Source organism: Gekko japonicus, unplaced genomic scaffold (genome assembly GCF_001447785.1).
Source record: "Gekko japonicus isolate JY-2015 unplaced genomic scaffold, Gekko_japonicus_V1.1 scaffold901, whole genome shotgun sequence".
Taxonomy (NCBI): Eukaryota; Metazoa; Chordata; class Lepidosauria; order Squamata; family Gekkonidae; genus Gekko; species Gekko japonicus.
In genome coordinates this window covers 327,553-349,688 of record NW_015173701.1, presented here as the reverse complement: position 1 = coordinate 349,688, position 22,136 = coordinate 327,553, and the positions used below count along the sequence as shown (strand labels likewise).

The 22,136-nt window shown below is 45.2% G+C and overlaps 1 protein-coding gene across 1 annotated transcript in view; it reads right to left on the bottom strand.

Annotated features, from left to right (window-relative positions):
- Window positions 1-22,136, bottom strand: part of ADAMTS14 (ADAM metallopeptidase with thrombospondin type 1 motif 14) — a 144,045-nt gene that overhangs the window by 56,575 nt on the left and 65,334 nt on the right. The window lies entirely within an intron of this gene.

Here is a 22,136-nt window from a genome sequence, read left to right as displayed (position 1 = left end):
CACAACAACACAGGATATTCTCACACATGGGTCCTTCCTTACATATTATCAGTATAATTACATAACTTACAAGATTTTGTAAAGGTTTTGACCTTTAAAGCCCTAAATGGTCAGGGGCCAGCCTACCTGAGGGACCACCTCTCCCCGTACATTCCCCCAAGAGCACTGAGGTCTGGATCACAACACCGCCTGCCCCGCCCCCTGGGCCTAGGGACCAGGGCATGCTCCCTGGTAGTGCCAACGCTGTGGAACAAGCTCCCTAATGAAATTAGAGCTCTACGGGCTCTAGAGCTGTTTCACCAAGCGTTCTAATAAGAACTGACTGCACCGGCTGGGTCACACTAGCACTATACCACAGGATGCTGCCGTATCGATTTAGTTTTACTGTATTTATTGCATTTTATATTTTGTATTTGCTGGTTTAAAATTGTATGTTGTGTTAAATTGTAAGCTGCCCTGAGCCACCTTGGCGGGACGGCGGGGTAAAAATCCAATTAAATAAATAAAGAAATAAAGATGCAAAAAAGAAATCAGCTAGCAGTGGCTTGCAGATTAGACTCTTGCACAACTGTAAGGGGAATGTAAGCAAGGGAAGCACATAACTTTTATTTGCCAAAATCATATCCAAGCAGGAAACTCTGGTCATCAACTTTGAACTATATACTACTTCATATCCTCTTTATCAAAAAACAGAAATGAAAATACTTAAAAAAAAAATTTCCCAGTGGAATTATTCCAAAGAGGATACCCAAGTTAGTTCATTAATTGGTTGCTGGAATGATTGTTTCTGTAGAAGGCAGACTCTTCCTCAAGCATGGTAGCAAATAAATATTTAGCAGAGATTTACCCATCTTGCCAAGTACTCTCAATGGCAACATTTACATATTACTTCTTTCCTTTCCCTTCTTTTTTCTTCTTTCCTTTTCCTACATGCCTCTTCCCCACCACTCCTACCCTACATTGCCAGCTATCTTCCCTTATAATAAACAGGCCAATCTTCTTGAACAAACAAAATGTACAAATAAGTGAACAAGGCTAGATGATGATATCACCAAAAGGAACTGAGAACAGCTGGACTTCCTATGGGGAATTAATCAGCTATGGAACATTCTACAAGCATTCAGTGGATACGGCGGCCAGAAAATTGACAGAATTCATCCACCACAAGACAGGAAAACTGTTCACATCCAAATACATTTGTACCTTGTAGAGAAACTGGCCTATTAGTCAATTCAGGAGAAAATCCCCCAAACCAGAAACTGGATTAGAAACCCAATTTAAGGCTTGATTCACATGTGCAAGAGAATCAGGTCGTAGAACCACGGGCACCCCACCTTTCAGACTATAGGTGAGATTCCAGTTTTGAATGGTCCTCCAGTTTTGAATGGCCCTCCAAATTAAAAAAAAACAAAAACCTCTCTGCAAACAAAATAAGACAGTAAGGAGAAAGGTTCTACACTCTTTGGTGTAGTGGTTGTGCGTGGACTCTAATCTGGGAGAACCGGGTTTGATTCCCCACTCCTCCACTTGCACCTGGCTGGATGACCTTGGGCAAGCCGTAATTCTGATAAGAGCTGTTCTTGAAAAAGAGCCGTTTCTGTCAAGAGCTCTCTCAGCCCCACCTACCTCACAGGGTGTCTGTTGTGGGGAGGGGAAGGGAAGGGAGTTTGTAAGCCGCTCTGAGACACCTTTGGGTAGTGAAGGATGGGGTATAAATCCAATCTCTTCTTCTTCTTCTTTTTGTTTCCTGGTTTTCTATTTGCATGGAGTTTTTAAATACACTCAAAACTCAAAACCCTGATCCTTCACCAGCAGTCTACTGGAGCAGTCCATTCTACCACTGCTGCACACTACCACCTCATTCACACCTCACAGAATCATAGAATCACAGAGCTGGAAGGGGCCATACAGGCCATTCTAGTCCAACCCCCTGCTCAGTGCAGGATCAGCCTAGAGCATCCCTGACAGGTGTTTGTCCAGCCACTGCTTAATAGAATCCTCTGTGCCTGAACCAGGCTTCAGGGGGAATCTTACTAGCTTCGTTCACATGTGCTGCACACAGAGTTGTTGAAGATGATGAGGCAGAGGGGAAACTTTTCTCTCCCTTCCTCCAAATCTCTTCCCTTCAGGCCAGCTCCCACAGACCCCCACTGCTCGCTGTGTATATAGAGATCAGATGTCTTGGGCCAATGGAGACAGCATCTAAAACTAATACAACCTTCACTTCGAACAGTCCCACACACAAGCCTTCCCCAGCTGACCTTGAGGTAATGAGCACATTCTCTCTTCTCTCCCCAGACTTTTAAAATTATTAAACACAGGGACATATATTTTTATGAATTCACACATGTAAATTAGGAGCAGGTTTTCCTTTCAGACAGAGGAGACAAACCTAATAATTTGGCAAGCTAAACAAGCAAATTTAAATATTTTCCACATATCCAAGACAGAAATATTTTCCTTGCACACTGTCAGAAATTTCCACACTATGAACAGTTTCAATACATGAGTAATATATATATATATATTAGTGGTTGAAATGTGGACATAAGCAGACCCACAGCCTCAGTTTTCCACACCAGATGTGTACTTGTCAATATACATCATCGACAGAAAACAAAACTTGGACTTTAATAAGCCTCACGTGGAAGCAACCTCCAAGGCTACAGAGAGGCCCACCAAGAACTCTGCCTGTACTCTATCCTTGTATGTTTCTTAGGACACAATCCAGTGGCTGTTCTCAGTGGGTCAAGATGCGCAGATCCAAAGATGATTGCACATATGCAGAAGCAGACTTTCACATAGCCCTGGATTGGGAACTGTGCATTCACCTCCAAGCAGGTGATCAATATTATGCCTCCCTATTAGAAAGACAAGGGCCAGAGGCTGTACCAGTGTAAGAAAGAGGTTTCTAGGGCACGTGGGTTCTACAATATACATGCCATGTATGTCCACAGCTATAGAGATAGTTAGGATTCCAGCCGAATCAAGTCAGATGCTCACTTCGCAAAAACAAAGCCAAAAGAAAGCAGAGCATGGCTCCTTTACAATGTAATCAATCTGGTTGCAATCAGAAAGGCCATATGGCAAAAAAATGCAGTCTTGGGAGCTCCTTGCTTTGCAATACAAATAATATCTGTTTGAAGGGTGTGAGGAGAGCCCTGAGCACACCAGCACCTCTCTGAAGCCGTCAGCCCTGACCTGAAGTGCCTCCAAAAAAGCTTTGGCAGCTTAAAAACAAGGGTGAGTCAAGAAAAAGGGGAAAGAATGAAGGCTGAGAGAAGAAAGAGCAAAACTATGTATTTAAATGTTAAGCTAAGCAAACAGAAGTGGCTGCCAACTGGTAGCACTTTACTTCACTCTGCCTTAAGAACTAAATTCCTTTCCTCTCCGCACCTCCAAAGGGACTGACGTGTTTGCTATACATGCACATGATTCTAATTCCGACAGAAGCTGAAGGGGTGAGCAGAAGGAATCCTCACTTACTCTCTCTCTCTCTGAGATAATGTGCCTTTACTCCCTTTTACTAATGGAAAAGATAGAGTTACCCTGCAGGAAAGAATCCTGGAGCATGCTCAAGTGTGCTCAGAGTGGAAGAACAGAATCTCTACAGCTGGCAGAAATGTGCTGTGCACTTGTTCCTACATACCTCAGAGAACATTTTCATGGCTGGGAGGAGAGAATTAATCTTTCTGCTACTTTTTACAGACCCAGAGGGCAGGTCAGCATCTACACATAGCACAGTTCATCTCTATTAATGCTTGTAAAGAGACAGACTGAAAGAAATAGATGGTACAAAAACTCATCCTCAGACTGCTGAGATAATCTGTGCATCCTACTCTTAATCTGTTTACAACTAATGTGCAGCTAACTAAAAGGGGGGAGATTCTGATTTTAAGGTTAAATCCATTAAACAATCAACCCATCGGCCTAAAAAGCTAGACTGGGAATAAGTCATCTCAATACTTCTGTGGTACAAAATACATTCCACCATAAACTTTGATGAGTCTGAGAGCTCACTTCGTTAGATGCAAGAAGTGTTTATCCATGTCACATATATTTATGCTTGAAGAATTTTGCAAGTTATTCATAGTGACTTTGGGGGCACTGAAACAAAAAGTGCCAAGAAGTTTTCATTGTTGAGTCAGGTAACAAAGCTTGCAAGGGACTCTCAAAAATAAAGAAGTAATTCCATCAGTTTGTCTGCCTTAGTCCTCATGTGGCTTTTGGGTGTCAAATGTACAGAATTAGCCTACCTGAAAACTTAAAAATATGACCATTTAAAAGTGCTCTAGGAGAGACACATGGGAGAACTGAAATGCACATTGTACTGTCAAGAAAACCATAGGCACTTAGATAAGTCAAGCCTCAGGAACTCAGATTTGTTGAAACCTTAATTGACAAATGAGGGTTAAAATCTTTTCGCTATAATCATACTCCCTCGGCAAAACTCAGGCCAAAATAGTTTTTCCTAGTAAGCAGTAAAACAGAAGGAGGTTTTGTACTGTCAATTAAATTTTCAGGGCACAGCCTACTACTAAAGTTTACTTGTGAGGTGGGTGTACCCTCTCAAGAGAAAATTCACAAATGACAATTTGATTCCATCAACAAGAAGTGTTTTTCCCCTGCAGTTTTGCTACTACTGAAAATAAACTGTATTCCACCCCAAACAGATAAATGTGATTAATGAAAATGAAAAATAACACTGGGAGGAGAGGGGAAAGCTCCGACCAGCCTTCATTCTCAGCCTTCCTCCTGTCATTCAGGCAACTCTCACAGACATTCACCCTCTCATCCCAAGATGAAACGGTGCCTTCTGCGGAGGCCCTTTTCCTTGGCCTAGCTCACTGAGGCAACACACTGTATATTATCAGTGTTTGGAGTCCAAATGTTTTCTTTTTAAAAGCAGTTGTGGGAAGAAGGGGGAGCAATTTGTATCAGGGGCTATCCCACTGAGGAAAAAATGGTTTGATCCTCCCTGCTTCCTATGCTGTTCCCCTTACAAATCTCCATATTGTATTCCCCCACCCCCCATGTCATGCCTGCCCTTGACTCAGTCACTGAGGCTTTTGCTTCACCAGTAAAAGGGCAGCCCCAAGCCTGAAGGAACCCGCCGGTTTAGGGCCTGTCCTAGGGTCTTCCAGCTCCTCATATCCAACTCAAGCTCCCTTCCTGTTGCCTGTGTGACTACAGTTCCCAGATGGTAGATGGCTGTTTATCCACACCATGCTGGATTCAGGAGCCGGCTGTTGCTTCATGGACATCCTCTTCGCCAAGGAACATGGCGTCCCCACCCAAGAAAAGAAAACTCCAACTCTAGTGGAAGCCATTGATGGACACCTACTCTGTTCTGGACCCATTGTGCACAGAACTCAACCACTCACCTTATGGGTCCACCAACACCAAGAACAGCTAACTTTTGACCTGGTAAGGATGCCTCGGTGTCCTGTCATCCATGGTCTGTCCTGGCTACGAACCCACAACCCCCAAATCGATTGGGTTCACCAGGACCTTCAATTCACAACTGTCTCCTCTCCAGTCCTTCCTCCTGATCCTCTGCCATCCGCCCTGCTGCTAAGAGCTGCTACCTCACTACCTGCTCCTTACCAATCCTTTGCAGATGTTTTTGACGAAAAGGAGGCAGACCAGCTACCCCCGCATCGGCCATACGACTGTGCAATCAACCTAAAACCTGATGCTCCATTACCTACAGGCTGCCTGTATCCCATGGCAGAACCTGAACTGGCCGCTTTACAGGACTACCTCAATAAAAATCTGGCCCGAGGATTCATTCGGTCTTCCACCTCTCCACTGTCATCTCCGGTTCTCTTTGTAAAGAAAAAAAAAGGGGACGTTCAGCTATGTAATGATTACCGGGTGCTAAACAAAATCACCATCCGAAATCGCTACCCACTTCCGTTAATCCCCGAAGTCCTGGACCGTTTACACGGAGCTCAGATTTACACAAAACTAGATCTCCGATGGGCGTATAACTTGGTTCGTATCAAGGCCGGGGACGAGTGGAAGACAGCCTTCGGCACCCGGTACGGTCAATATGAACATTTGGTTATGCCCTTTGGGTTAACCAACGCACCAGTGGTCTTTCAGCATTTTATGAACAACGTATTTTGAGACCTCCTAGACCGGTTCGTGATTATTTACCTCGATGACATTCTGGTCTACTCCACCTCGTTGCCACAACACATTGAACTTGTATGGCAAGTGCTCCAGCGTCTCCGCACCCATGGGCTCTACGCCAAATTGGAAAAGTGTGCCTTCTACCTAAAATCAGTCGAATTCCTAGGCCACATCATCTCACCCCAAGGAACCTTGATGGACCCCAAAAAGGCAGAAGCCATTCTCAACTGGCAAGCTCCGCACAACCGTAAGGACGCCCAACGTTTCCTTGGCTTTGCTAATTATTATTGTCAGTTCATACCAGCCTATGCCAATCTGACAACACCTCTGACACGTCTTCTCAGGCCTAAGGAACCCTTCCAGTGGACCCCTGAGGCCGAACAAGCCTTCGCCACATTGAAACAGCGCTTTGCTTCCTTGTTACCACTGGCTGAGTTCACCTACAACAACGCAGTGCACACCTCCACCCATTTACAGCCAACTATGGCTACCACCCACGCTTCTTCTCACCCCTCGGCCCCTCGCTGGCTATTCCATCTGCAGACGAAAGAATCCAAGAACTACACGCACTCCATGCCTTGCTCCGGGATCAGCTACAGTGCACCAAGAATGCTTACAAACTGGCAGCAGACCGGCACCGCCAGGAAGGACCGCCTCTCAAAGTCGGCAACCTCGTATGGCTGTCCTTCGAGCTCCGGGTTGTTCTCATAAATTAGGTGCACGATTCATTGGCCCCTACGAGATTGTTGCCCAGGTCGACCCTGTTGCCTTTCGCTTACTCCTGCCCGACCACCTCTGGATCCACCCCGTGTTCCATCGCTCCCTCCTCCAGTTGGCAGCCCCTCCAGATCCCAACCGGGATGCGCCAGCTGCGCCGCCACCACCAGTCTTGGTGGACGATGAGGAAGAGTACGAGGTCCACCAGGTTCTCAATTCCTGGTTACACAGGGGTAACCCATAATACCTCATCGACTGGAAGGGCTATGGACCTGATGATCGCTCCTGGGAACCTGCCTCAAACTTGCACGCCCCAGAACTGGTTCAACAATTACATGACGCCTACCCTGACAAACCAGGCCCTTTGGATGGGGGGGATCTGAGGGGGAGGATAGTGTCATGCCTGCCCTTGACTCAGCCCCAGATCCAGCTCCTGACAGCCTAAGAGGGGAGGATTCCGTGCCTTTAAGAGCTGAAGAAGCATCAGGATCTGCACCTACTGTAAGTACGGAGGAGGATACACAGCAATCTGAGCTAACTACAGGACGGTTTGCACCTGCTATTGATCCCGCCGTAAGCAGCTCACCACCTGCATCTCCCCCACCTGTACGCCGGCTTAGGGATAGGAGACGGCAGGATCTGGCTAGCCGACGAAAAGAAGCACGTTCAAGAGGGCGGAGATCCTTGAGCCCTGAGTTTTAACAGCAACCAGGACCTCGCAAAAAAGGTGCTAATGGGTTAATGAGCCAGAGCACTATTTAGTAGGGCCTCTGGCCATGAGCACTTTGTGCTTGCAACCTTGTTCATAGTACCAGAAGCTCTGCACCTTGATTCCTGTTTGACTCTGTGGCTTTTTGGACTCGGCTTGTGTTTGTGGACTTCTGCTCTGGCTCCTGACTCCCAGCTTTGAATCTGACAACGCTCGCGGTTTTGCTATCTGGACTCTGACCTCTGGTAACGTTTGACTACGGCTGCTTCTGGTGTTTTGGGACTTGTTTAACGCTCTGCTGACTGCTCTCCCGGCTGACCCTCGGACTTGTCTTGTGACCCACCCTCCCAGCCTGACTCCCTGGCTCGACCGTGACACCCCATGGTTAACAGTGGTGGTGGTGGTGGTAATATTTATCAGGTAAACAACACTGGGAGGGGAAAGTTACAATGGCCCCTGCCACATGGCAGGGGAAAAGCCGCGCCAAAGTTGAAACGGCGTGGCGAGATCCCACGGATCCCCTGGCTGCGCCGCCTTTCTCCCCGGCACGATCAGTCGCCGGGGAGAAAACACAGATCGGACGGCGAGCCAGCCGAACTGCGCATGTCGGAGCATGCACAGTTCGCCTAGGAGCCGGGGACGCGCCGGCGCAAGGATGCGCCGGCGATCAGACTCCCGGTTTGCGGCGCACCATTGGGATGAACCACCTCGGTAGGTGGTTCCAACTTGAAGCGGTTTATCGCGTGGATGGGCCAGTTCGGGGATGGAAGCACTATGCTTCCCAGATGTTGTGGTGTGATCACGGCCATTTGCTCCGCCCCCCAACCGTCCCACTCCCAGCCCAAATCCCCTCGTGTGAACGGGACCAATGTTGATTAAAATTACACACAGCTCACAGAGAAACAGGTAGGAAATCTATGCAAAGTTGGCCTCCATTTCTAGGCTTGAAATGGCATAGTACAGATGTAAATTTTACCACCCCAGTGAGAACCAGGCCTTAGTTTTGTGTTTGTCTAAAGAGCTGCAGCCTAAAATTTGACAAAATACTTGAATATCTAAGAGATGTGAGGAACAGATCAGAGAGACTGTGGAACTGGCTAACTGCTATCACTCCTTCCATGGGGATAGACTGATAGAGGAACTATGGTCCCGGTCACACGGGCCGGAAAATGCGGGGGGGGGAAGCGTGGCTGTTTGCCCCGGAGCAAAATAACGCGTGGCCGCCTGATCACACGTCCCGTTGAGGTCCCGTGGTTAGGGCGGGAGGTGCTCATCACACGGCTCTCCTGCAATGCAGCAAAGAAGCGGCGGGGCGCGATCACACCAGCAATCGCTAGGCGCCACTTCCATGGCAATCGGAAATATTTTTTTCACCAGGTGAGCATGCGCATGATCGTTTGTGCGCATCCTGTGCAGACCAGTTTGCGACAGGACTAGGACGGGACACGATCAGATGCTCGCCCTTGCCCTTGGTGGGAAGCATCGGGTTAGCCACAGGAGCACTACGCTTCCCAGATGTTGCGGTGTGATCGCGCTCGAAAAATCCACCTATCATCTGTCTCTTTAGCGCAGCAAATGCTCCGTGTGAACAGGGTCTATGTGGAAAAATACTACCGTGTTTCCCCGAAAATAAGACACTGTCTTATATTTATTTTTTCTCAAGAAGACACACTAGGGCTTATACCACAAATGCATAGAAATCCTGCTAGGGCTTATTTTGGGGGGAGGTCTTATTTTCAGGGAAACAGGGTAGTTTGCAAATTAACAACCCATCATTCAAAAATGCCTGATGAGCACTGAGCATGCTCACTGCCCTCCAGAAGCCAATGAATTTTGAGGGCTCTTAAGTGTTTGAAGATAAATAAGAACCCAGAGCAGACTGAGGTGACTGACGGGGGGTGGGGGTTAAGGTTAGATGTTTCCATTCTCTAACCACGTTGAATGTAAAAGAAAGAGTCCTGCTAGGGATTACTAAGACCTCCTTCAGTCCTTAATCACACACATACTGTCACGCTGCTCACCTAGCCCCAGAGTTCAGCAGTGTTATTACAGCATGAGGGAAAGAAAGAGAATTTACCAATTCTTTAGTTCTCCTGCAATTAATTTCCTCCCCTGCTCTCAGTACACATTAGGCCTGAGCCAAAGTCTCACTCACATTTTCATCTTGCAGTAAAGGCATTCCGAGGGCAAAAGGTTTCAAACCCCCACCAAACACCTCATCCTGCCACGCTTACTTATTTCACCCTTTTGCTATGCTTCGATAATTCTTTTGGGTGACAGCAACTGTGCTCTCCATTGTTACAGAGTTTCATTTCTCCCCATCTATTTTAAACCAAAAATTCCAAAAGTACTGTGGAAGACACAGGCTCACCCTCTTTTGATCACACGTGTTGTCATCCAGGCAAATCTCACTGACTATCCCTGCATCATCATTAAAGTTAAAGGGGGGGGGGGCAAGGACACTGCTTTCTGCCCTTATTGTGGCATACTGGTGGTAAAAAAACAGGGGGTGTCCTCATTTCCATGCCCTCATGGTAAGGTATTTGGCTGCCCAATGAAATAGCCAAAAAACAACGTACAAGTGTGGTGACTGGGCATTAGAAGCATTCTGGAGTATCACCTAGGAATGCAAGACTGAAGGGGAACTTTTCTGATACATAGGCTTCACAGCTTACTTTAGAACATAGCTCCTACCTAAAAGATGTCATGGAGAGTATCTTAAAGCATATGAAAATAACATTACTGGAGAACCGAGGATGGCATCTGCAATCATTGATTTTCCATCTTCTTCCTAAAAGCCACTGCATATCTGTAACTTTCTCTCTTTTTCATTTCTTACATACTAGGAGAGGGAAAAGAAAGATTAAAAGGGCAATAAAGTCTGCATGCTATTAGGAAGAGGAGAAGGGGTTCAGGGAGTTTGGTACTGTTCATTCCATAAAAACCTATAAAATGTTAATAACCACTTAAAAAAAAACATATATGCACAGAATCCAGCTTTCTATTCTGTCCCGCTGCATAAAATAAAATCCCCTAATGTTCCATTTTTCCCTCCTCCTTTGGCAGAAACGACTTCATCACTACTGCAACAGCCAATCTTTGTTCCTTGCCAAACAAGGTCTTGTGCCGCACATCATGCAGAGTGCCTGGAAAAATATCGCTAGCTTTGGGATTAAACTGCAGTTTAACAGAAACCATATCCATTTATTTGACAAGCGTATTATTTTACCTGGAGTGACACTTTTAAACCTCTTCTAGATTCACTGGTTTGCTGCCCCCCCCCCAAACTTCCAACACCAGTCATCCAGACTTGTGACTCACTAGTCTCTGAACAAAGCACAGCAGTTATGTGGTAGCCTATCAGGGTTTTTAAGCCCCAGTTTTGCTGCTAGTGCAGACTCGCAAGATCAAGCGTGCTATCAACCATCTGACAGGCCACAATACATAACTGGTGGGGTGTACTTAGCTTGGTTCAGAACTGTGCATTCGTGACTTTCAGCATAGCAACAACACTTACTTAGCTAATAAAACAGATAACCAAAATAATATTTCAGTACAAATGCCAGAAGGACACCTTCTCACACTATACTGTCCCAGAACGAGTTCAGGTACCACAACACAGAATATTAAGCCAACTCCCCCTCCACCCCCACCGCCACCAGTAGCAGCAGCTAGGAGAAGGAATCACACTGGTGGGGAGGTAAAAAGTGATTAAACACTCTTGAATCACTATTTTCCCCACCCAAATGTTGCAGTTCCACAGTGTTGGGCCACTAGGCTTCATTCACTACCATGAAGTGTATCGTTGGCCAACAGCTAAGTAGGTTTTTTTAAAGGATTAGGCAAATTCCTGGAAGCACCTGCATATTCAGAGGCAGTACATTTCTATAGGCCATTTCTGATTTGCTGGAGGCAAATCAGAGGCTGTTCCCCTCATGCACTGTTGGAAAGCTGTCCAGATGCAACAGCTGGAGAAAGAATACTAAACTCAAATGGACCTTTGACTGACCCCTCAAGTCAATTCTCATGTTCTTATTAACTGAGGCCACGGAATACTGCAGAGAAATTAGAATAGTTTCATCCGATTTTCATGCCTTAAAATAGCACGGGATGGGCCTAATGGGTGAATCCAAAGAACTAGAGGAGGCATTCCACCCACAGAATGGATGTTTTGCCTGTCTTCTGCAGCCCCCAAAACTACTCCTGTGGGTCAGGGGACTCTGCATGAAAATCAGAGTGTGGGACAGGGGAGAGGAGTGCAACTTAAGAAAAAAACCTGCCGAAATTGTGGGATCTCCGCCCTTGTACAAGTAGAGGTGCCTTCTCCTCATACAAGGATCTGTTTGGACCCTACCTGTTGCTGGCAATGCAATATAAACAATGAACCTTAGCAAATGTACATTTTTATGATATCTGTACCACTTCAAATCATCCAAATCATCATCTTGCTTCTGGGGATGTGAGTTTTCCCAGTTCTTGATGCTCCCTCACATCCCCAGAAGCAAGATCTTCTGTCTAGAGAAGTGATGATTTACTTTATTCCCAGCCGCTTTTCTCACCAAGACTCATGACAGATGAGACACCTACCTAATGGGGGAAGGTGGTAACCAGAGTACCATACGCCCGCTCACCCGTTTAAAAAATTAAGCCTGTTTATTTATTCAGGGAGTTTATAAGCCACCTTTCTCCAAAGACTCAAAAAGTTTAGAAACATGTTGCACTGCTAGTGCATGACATAGCATACCACGCAGGGCAAAAAAAGCTGTTTTGGAAAAATCTGAGTTTGCCCCCAATACATGCAAAGATATATCCATTAGGAAGACACACACCATTAATGATAACAGAAGGATGTACTCAGAGTCACTGTGGCGAAACGGGGACCCACCCTCAGCCCTGGGAGGCCGAGGTGCCGTTCTGTGGCTCGCAAGCCCGTTTTTTCCTTCCCACCCTGCCTGGTGGGACTATTTCTCTTAGTTCCTGCTGCCACCACTCACTGAATGAAGTAACCGCCTTCCTTGAGGGACAGTGAGACCCCTCTGGCTAAATTTCCCACCTCGGGAAGTGGTTATCTCAATCTTTGGGCGCCCCCTGGAGAGTTGGCAAACCACCAGTTTTAGGCCCGTTTGAGTCCCCTGGCCTCCCTTTGCCCCTGGTAACGTGTAGAGCGGGGAGGTCTATGTGGTTAAGGCACACCAGGCTTTTTAAACTCAACAAAGGAAGATTTATTGAACTATATACATATTGGGCATAGAAAATAAACTCAGGCACTTCAACACAACCTGGGCACACAAAACAAACAGGATCGAAACGCAAGTCTTCTGTCCCTACCACACACCCTCTCTACCTCAGTAGTGGATTGCGGCCTCAGGCCAGGATTTGCGGTTCCCTCTCCGGTTGTGGAGAGAAACTCCAGCCCTTCTCCTCCACGGAACTGGCCACCAGCCCTGCCACCCTCCTGGCTCTCCACCACGGTCAATAGTGGCCTGGATTGCCCTCAGAGTCTCTGGTGACAGGAGTCCCACCTGTGCTCTCCCTTGAACCTGCCGTCCACGCTGAAGACCAGGTGCTGAGGCTGACTGCTGGGAAGTGTAGGCAGGGAGGTATGGCAGCTCCATTGTTCCCTATGGAGTACTCCCCCACACACGTAAGGAACTACCATGCTGGTATCCATTTCAAGGCCTGGCAGCCATTTCATCACGTACTCAGAGTCACAATGACAGCAATCTGCAGGTAAGGCTAACTCTGCAAAGGGGCTTTATCCCTCTCACTCCCATAAAAGAAGAGACCAGCTCCATTGTTAACAACAGTCCACAATGCTGAGTGCAGTAAATGGCAAAGCAACAATAAATTCTCCATGCTTGCATGTAGCTGTCTCCCAGCTGTTCCTGAACAGAGCTCCTGCTATTTCTAAAAGCCAGTGTTTGGACCACAGTGGGTAATTGGACCACCTCATTAGTGCCAAATGGTAACTGTTACAGATTCGACCCAGACTCATTGCAAGAATATGAAAGGAAGGATTTTCTTTTACTAATCAGATTAGGGTGACAGGAACTAGTGGGTCCTCCTCATGAAAATCCAGTATTTTCACCAGACAGCAGCCTAAAATGCCTCCTCCCACCTCCCTATCCCATACAGAGGATCAATAGGGAAAGTTTTGCCTTTCCCAAGTACTATGAAATTATTATTTAACAAAGCTCTTCTCTTATTTTCTGACATAACTACATGTCAAAACTTCAGCACCAACAAGCCACCTAAAGTATATCCCAAATTTCTAGAAAACTTTTTGCACTTCAACTTTTCAATATCAATATACATTCCTGTACATAAGGAAATGTTGAATGTGTTACGCGTATGGACACCAGGCATAGTGTCCAGAAAATAAGGGGACAGGAATGTTAACAGACAAAAGACAATACAGTTCTGCAGGTTCTGCCAGACAGAGCTCTTCCACCAGGCCTTCAATTAGGAAGCTGCGCCCAATAAATTGAGGCCCTGGCCCCAATATTAACATCATTATTAACAGCTTGATATAACCCAGACTATGAAATTAGCTGACTGTGTGCCTGTTGGATGCTGCTGACGCCCGCCATCTTGACATGAATTGCACTAGCACTTTATACTGCTATGTTTTATAATTATATTGTTGTGATTTTACTAATTTCTGTTTTAGTTGTTTTATATATTTTATGTAAGCCGCCCTGAGCCTGCCTGGCAGGGAGGGTGGGATATAAATTAATTAAATAAAAACATATGAAGAGCCCTGATGGATCAGACAAGTGGTCCATCTAGTCCAGCATCCTGTCTCACACAGTGGCCAACCAGTTCCTCTGGAGGGCCAACAACAGGACATAGAGGACAAGGCCATTCCCTGATGCTGCCTCCTGGCTCTGGGATTCAGAGGTTTAGTATCTCTGGACGTGGAGGTTCCCCTCAGTCACCATGGCTAGTAGTGGAAATCCCTTCTTTTAAGGAAACACCTGGTGGGGAAATAATTTTTTTAACACCAAGGAATTTTTCAATTATTTTACAAAAAGCATCCTTCATACAAAGCATCTAAAAACCTTATTCTCTGAACTTTCAACTTTGTATCCTGTACTCAACAAAGCTACCTTTAAAAACTTTCATTTGCCAGAATCTGTAATAAGGAGACGTTCTCTTGTTAGCCCCAAGCATTTTTAGGGAACAACCTTTTTCAGGAAGCCCACGACAGGAATATCCTCAAAGAAACAACAATTATTGGTGGGTTCTAAACACAGGGCTCACATATCCCCTTTTGGCAATGAGCTGTAATGAAAATCTCAAAGACTTTCTAATCAGGTTTGGCTCTTGCTTGAGCTCTGCCTTGCTCTCTATTCTCTATTCATGCAGCAATCTCTGATCACTGTGCCCAGCCCAGGCTACCAGTTCATCAAATCCTTTCTTCGTACAGTCTGACAATAGCCTAACCAAGACTCCTCGCTTTAGCCTGGCCTTGAACTAACAGGATTAGTGTTCATTTGTGTGGTCTTGGTCAGGTTGTGATTTATAGCTGCTGGCATGGTTCCCTTGTGTACTCCTTTTTGATGAACTCCCAACACCATTTGGCTCCCTCTGGGTCACCCAGCCCACAAAAGCACAGGGCATTCTGCTTAAGCATGCATTCACTAGCGCATTTCCTATTTGAGAGGCAGACAGAGAACAAGATACCTCAGGGTAATGTTCACCTCCCAGCTTGCTCTCACCTTTCGCTCCATATGACCTCAGTCTTCCTCTGTTCAATGGCTGGAGTATCCCCACCACAGTGTTCTGTTCTTTGCATAAAACATTTAACATTTAGAAAGCACTTGAGTGTTCAAAGCGCACTTTATTTATTACTTTTCCATTTGCAAGCATGACTTCAAGCAACACAGTTTGCAACAGATCAAACTTTAAAAATTCTTTCCTATATACCAGCAACGCGGTAGCTAAAAGCAAAACCAATCAATTTTCAGCAGCTGTTAAAACAATCAATAAAACATTCATTCAGGCCAGGCACCTAAATGTCTGTTGAAACAGGAGTTTTCAACAGCCAGTTTCAAGGGGGTTAAAGCCCTGTTACGCCACACTGCACTTAATTGGAGACAGTAGCTACTGTTTTACCTTAGTGCTCTTTTGACTTATTGTATTATTTTATTATACTTTGTTCTTTTGGAGATGTGGTTTTTATAACTGTTTACCTTTTATAGCTGTGGGTAATATTTATTATTGTATTGTATTATTTTATAGCATCATTAGCTGCCTTGAAAGTCTTATGAAAAGGCTGGATAGAAATATTTTAAATAGATACTTAAGCAAGCAGGCATGATAAATTTCGTTAAGAGAAAGTGCTGGCCTGGATACTACCACTAAGAAGGCCCTGACACTATTATTAACCAATGTAACTAGCAAATAAGGGACCCAGAACAAAGACAACTCTGCCAACTTTACTGTTCACAGGTAGTAAGTGACCCTCTTGGTATCATGGAACCAGCTAACACCTCACCCAGGAAAACAAATGGCTCTAAAAAAATTTAGATGCAGAAAAAGCCTTTGTTAATGTCAGCTGGAACTTAATGTTGGAACTATTACTGCACTCAAAGTCTGGCAATGAATTTTATACAATGGTCAGAGCAATTTATACCAAGCAACAAGGCAAAGATTTAATAAATGGAGATTTGACAAAAAATATTGAGATACAAAAAGGAACAAGACAAGGATGTCCACTTTCACCATTATTATTTATATCTGTTTTGGAAATATTAAATGATATGATTAGAGCTGACGGACGATTTCAAGGTCTTAAAACAAGAGAAGAATATAAACTACAAGCCTCTGCTGATGACCTGGTTTTTATCCTAGAGAATCCAGTGGATTCTATTTAAAAACTTCTAAATTCTTTACAGGATTACGGGATGGTGGCTGGACTGAAAATTAATTATGACAAAATGAAAGCTAACACCAGCACTTTGTGTTATTTACAGAAACAACTTGGGACAGTGCTATTCTTTCAGCACGGGAGTGGTGTACAACTACTGGATCACATTCACTACTAAGCATGGAAGATGCACGCTGGATAGGGTTGCCACCTCTGCATTAGGAAGTTCCTGGAGATTTGGGGGAAGGAGCCTGGGGAAGGCGGGGTTTGGGGAAGGGGGGAACCTCGGTGGGGTACAATGCCATAGAGTCCACCCTCCAAAGCAGCCATTTTCTCCAGAGGAACTAATCTCTGTAGTCTGGAGTGGTAATTCCAGGAGACCTTCAGGTGGAGCCCTAAGGATCAACTAAAGTTTCTGAAAGGACTGTAAAGGGCAATCTCATGTCTCATATCTATCAGCAATACTTACAACAGCACTGGAAGGCATGATAGTATCATTATCATCCCTACACTGCAGATGAGGCCCTGAGGCTGACATAACAATGGCTTGTACATGGTTGCCGAATATGTTCATGGCATAAAATAGGATTTGACCCAGGAACTTCCTGGTCCACAGAACAGTCTCTCATAGGGTTGCCAGGTCTGAGCTGGAAAATACCTGGAGGCTTTGGGGGTGGATCCAGGAGAAGGCGGGGTTTGGGGAGGGGAGGGGCCTTAGCATAGTACAATGCCATAGAGTCCACCCTTCAGAGCAGCCATTTTCTCCAGGGGAGCTGATCTCTGTCACCTGGGGATCAGCTGTAAAAGCAGGAGGTCTCCAGACCCCACCTGGAGGCTGGCAACCCTAGTCTCTCCCCCGCTGCATGAGTTAAGTGCCCTCAAGTTGCTTCTTACTTATGGCAACCTTATGAATTAATGAACACCAAAACATCCTACCACTAACAGCCTCGCTCAGGTCTTGCAAATGGAGGGCCCTTGTGGCTTCTTTGACGGAGTCAATCCACCTCATGGCGGCTCTTCCTCTTTTCCTGCTGCCTTCAACTTTTCCTAGCGTTATTTTCCAGTGACTCTTGTAACCAAAGTACAACAGCAGCACTTTAGTTGTTTTAGCTTCTAGGCGAATCATTATTATTTAGTAATTTATAGACCACTTGAATTAGTCTAGAACCCACTTATTTGTCTTTTTGCCAGTCCATGATATCTGTAGTCATACAATTCTCCTCCAGCCCCACATTTCAAATGAAACCAGCTTTCTCCCTGTCAGCTTTCTTCATTGCCTAGCTTTCACACCCATACATAATAATGGCCTCCTTTACAGCTGCACTTTCCAGTCTCAATCTCCGTCTGATTTCTTGGTTGCAGTCTCCCCTTTGGATGATGGAGCCAAGGAACAGGAAATCTTTGACAATTTCAATTTCTTCATCTGTCAGCCTTAAAGTTGGGTCGTTTTGTCTTCTTGCTATTCAGCTGTAATCCTGCTTTGGCACTTTTCTTCTGTCATCCACTAAGCTAGACTAATTGTCCACAACCATCTTCCCATTTGGACTAAGATCTGGAAGATTCCGGTTCAGATCCCCCCTCTGCCATGAAACTTCATTGAGTGGCCTTGGTCCCAGCTGCACACACTCAAACACATTCAGCCTAACCTGTCTCATGGTTGTTGTGAGGGGAAAATGGAGGAGAGGAGAATGGCGTCAGCTGCCTTGGGCCCTCACTGGGGAGAAAAGCAGGTTATAAATTAAGTAAATAAAGAAATACAGCTCCCTTAATTTCCACACACACACACACACACAGAGTGTCATACTAATTTAAAAACCTGCCTCACCACTAATCTTTAGTGCTGAAGGCAGACTTGTCAGATTTTGAGGAGAGCTGCTTGGGAAACCATTTAGGCCCCAAGCGCCTTTTGAAGTGCCATGGCCCCAAACTGACGTGCGTCATGGCACAGTGGGAGTCCAGCCAGAAGAGAGCCTCTCAAAGGTCACCAGCAGTGATGGATAACTAGCAGGAGAGGCCGTTAAACCTTGGGTGTTGCCTACTGATTGCCGGGGAAACTTGACAAGACTGCAAAGGGGGGAAGCATCAGAAGCAGGGAACAAAGGAAAGGGCCTGCTTGAAGGCTGAGGGAGGAAATAATGCTTTGGTAAACTATTCCATTTTGCATCTTACCCAAAGAGGTCATGTTTTATTGATCCCTTCTTTTAGCTCATTAAGCTCTCCAATGGGCCCTTTTTCCATCTGAAAAGGCAGCTGCCCCTCCTTCAGGTCCCCCCACAGCATCCTGAACATTCACACAGTGAAAAGCCTTCCCTGCTGAGTATGAACCATGAAATGGGGTTGAAAATAAAGCTTTTGATTAGGCCTGACAATCCTGGGCTTCTCATGCCATCATCCCCCTATTACACACCCACCCACCCACACTTAAAAAAATGACATCATCCATGACACCAAGCAAGGCAAGGGAAAAGACCCTTGTCAGGGCGTGGAAGCTGTATCTCTGCTCCACAGCTTGGCCTGCTTTAACACTCAACGTTACAGACATGAGAGATGTCTGCATTTTCAGTTTGTCACTTGACAAGACTACACGATTTGATTGTATGAACAGATTACAGATGGCCAGTCTGCACACTTAGGAGTTTATGCACAGAAGGTCTAGAATGCACAACAGTCCCTTGGCAGCTACCATATGAGATGAAAAATAAGATAGGACCAAAAAGAAAAAAAGCCTTGATGTGCCATCAAATGTCAGTCCTTTCTAACAGTCTTTCAGAAACGGCACGGACTGGGAAGGGGGGGGGGGAGATCACGCACTTAGTTGTCACCAATGCTCCCTCTAAGCTGTGGAGTCTTGTGAGCAAAAACTCTACTTTGTGAGCTACTGGCATTAGAATTATGAGCAAGCTATTTGGCTACTGCATAAATTAGTTTGCTCTGGAGCCATCCCTTCCTGAGCTAAGACAAAAGCGTGTGAGCCAGAGGCTAAAAAACTGTGAGCCAGCTCACACTAACTCAGCTTAGAGGGAACACTGATTGTCACTAATATGTTCTAGTACTTCCTACTCCCAGCAGTGATTTGTTTGACTTTTAGAACAATTTCAGGCAATTTCAGGCAAACTCAGCTGCTACAGATTCCAGTACATATCCAGATCCCTGACAGTGCAGTCCTAAGAATGCTTTCTTGGGTCTTGAGCAGGATTTTGAGTGGACCTGCCTAGAACTGCTCTCTAACTGTGGTTGAGAACCATCCAGTCTTTAAGATAAGGTCTGCCTGTACAACTGAGATGCTGACAAGAGCAATAAGGAAGACAGAGACTCCAACATTTGTAGCAAGATCTTGAAATTACAACCCTGATTTAAAGAACAATTTGAAAACCTGTTACTCCCAACCTTCAAATCAAATCTTTTGACGACCCATCAAATGTCATTTGCAAAAAAAAAATACATCTGAGCAACTCCCCGCTTCAGCTGCCTTTCCTCTTTGGAATGTGATGGGAGGGGAGTGCTTTCCACTCTTGGGCATCCCTGCTTTAAGCATAGGGATGCCAGCCTCCACGTGGGACCTGGAATGACAGCTCATCTCCAGACTAGAGAGATCAGTTCCCCTGGAGAAAATGGATACTTTGGAGGGTGGACTCTGTGGCACTGAACCCCACTGAGGTCTCTGTTCTCCCCTGGCTCCATCCCCATACCTTCAGGAGTTTCCCAACCTCTATCTGGCAACCCTACCCTCCCATCCCCCGTCAGTGGTGAAGGGGGACCTGGCAACCATATTTAAGCATTTCCTTCTTCCATTCTCATACACTTGCCATTTTTCCTTCCAGAACTAGCACGCACACCCTTCAGAAACTCCCAACACAGGCATGCAACGTATGCTCCCATCTGTTTTCTCTGCATTCCTTCACCTTACAGGGTCTTTATTCTCCAGTCAACACAATGCTGCAGACCAACTGCTTTAAAAAAAAAAAGAAAATTCAAAGAATATAAATTAAAAATAAACTACAGCCTGCCCAGTGTCCTAATGTATGAACTAAAACACCTCATGACAAAACTCCACTCATGTTAATCAGTATCCTTCACAGTGGCCTCACATTGTGGTGTGGAGAGGACAGCATGGCACAGCCCCAGCTGCATAACTCTCTGGCCCTTTCCTCCCACAAAATCATCAGCTTCCACTTTGGGGCAAGATATTTCTCTCCCACCCCTAAATAAGATCATTGCAAAAATGTATTATGCTTACAGGAAGACATGGTGCTACAGTGCAAGAGAAAAACAATATGCAGTGAAAGGAGGAGAGAGATTTCCCAATATTGGCCAACTTCCACTCCATCTTGAACTACCCTATAGTGTTTCTGCTTATCCAGCTGATGCTGCCTGGTGACCTAGCCCCTTAAAGCAGAATTCTGAGGAAGGAGCCCTCGTCTCTGCACTCCAGACAGAAAAGCAGCCAATCGGAGGGGCAAATAAGCACCAGGAAGAATTCAGGGTCCATCTGGTGCCCAGACTCTGCATCCTACTGACTTCTATCATTCTACCTAGCCAGGAAGGAAGGACGGAATGAGCAAACTGAAATCAGAAGGAGGGAAACAGATTAAGATCTGCAAGAAAGTGTCTGAAGATATTTAGATCCCAGAAGTAGAGCGGAGCAAAAAACCCTCTAAAATTAAGAGCAAAAAAACTCTAAAATCAATAGCCATGTTCTACATTCTCAAGAACTTAGGAGTATCTCTTACTGGATTCCTTCTTTGTTAATAAAAGAATAAAATAGAAGTTCCTCTGAGCAATCAAGACACTTTTAAAAAGTATCCTAGTTTATAAAGGAGCCAGGTTACTTGGAGCATGCATAGGGCTGCCAATTCCCCCCGGGGGGCGGATTTCCCCCCCACCCCACTTTGGAGGCCCGATTTCCGCTGCCGCAGAATTGGCCCTGGGGGAAAACCCACCCCGGCGTGCACGTCAGCTGGATGTGACGTGCTGATACCAGGCACGCTGGGGGCGGGGCCACAGCCATTTGAGGGGGAAACATAGTTTAATAGATGACTATTATTTTAACTACCTTTTTCATATATTCTGCCTCATAGGTAACATTTCTTTAACTACCATCGTCTTCTGTTCAACTCTTTACACATTCTATTCTTAATAATTATTAAAGCACAATAAGTTGTTCTTAACATCCCAATATTTCTCTAGATACTCTTTAAAGTCCATCCAGTCTGCAAAAAAACTCTTCATCTTCTTTGTTAAGGTTCCTTGTCAATTTGTCCATTTCTGCCATAAAAAGCATTTTTCTAATCCATTCCCAAACCTCAGGTACTCGGTCTTGTTTCCAATACTGGGCATAAGTCATTCTTGCCATTGTAATCAAATACCATAACAATGTTCTCTTATTTACATTCACTTCCTCCATTTTGAGACCCAAAAGAAGTATTTCTGGTTCTTTTTTAAAGTTACATTTCAAGATTTTCTGCATTTCATTATGGACCTCCGTCCAAAAATTAACTGCTTTTTCACAACTCCACCACATATGGTAAAAAGAACCTTCTTTTTTTTTACATTTCCAACACTTATTTGACATATTATCATTCATATTAGCAATCTTTTTAGGCATCATATACCATCTATACATCATGTTAAAACAATTTTCTTTTAAATTATTACATGTTGAAATTTTCATTGAATTTTTCCATAAACATTCCCTAGATG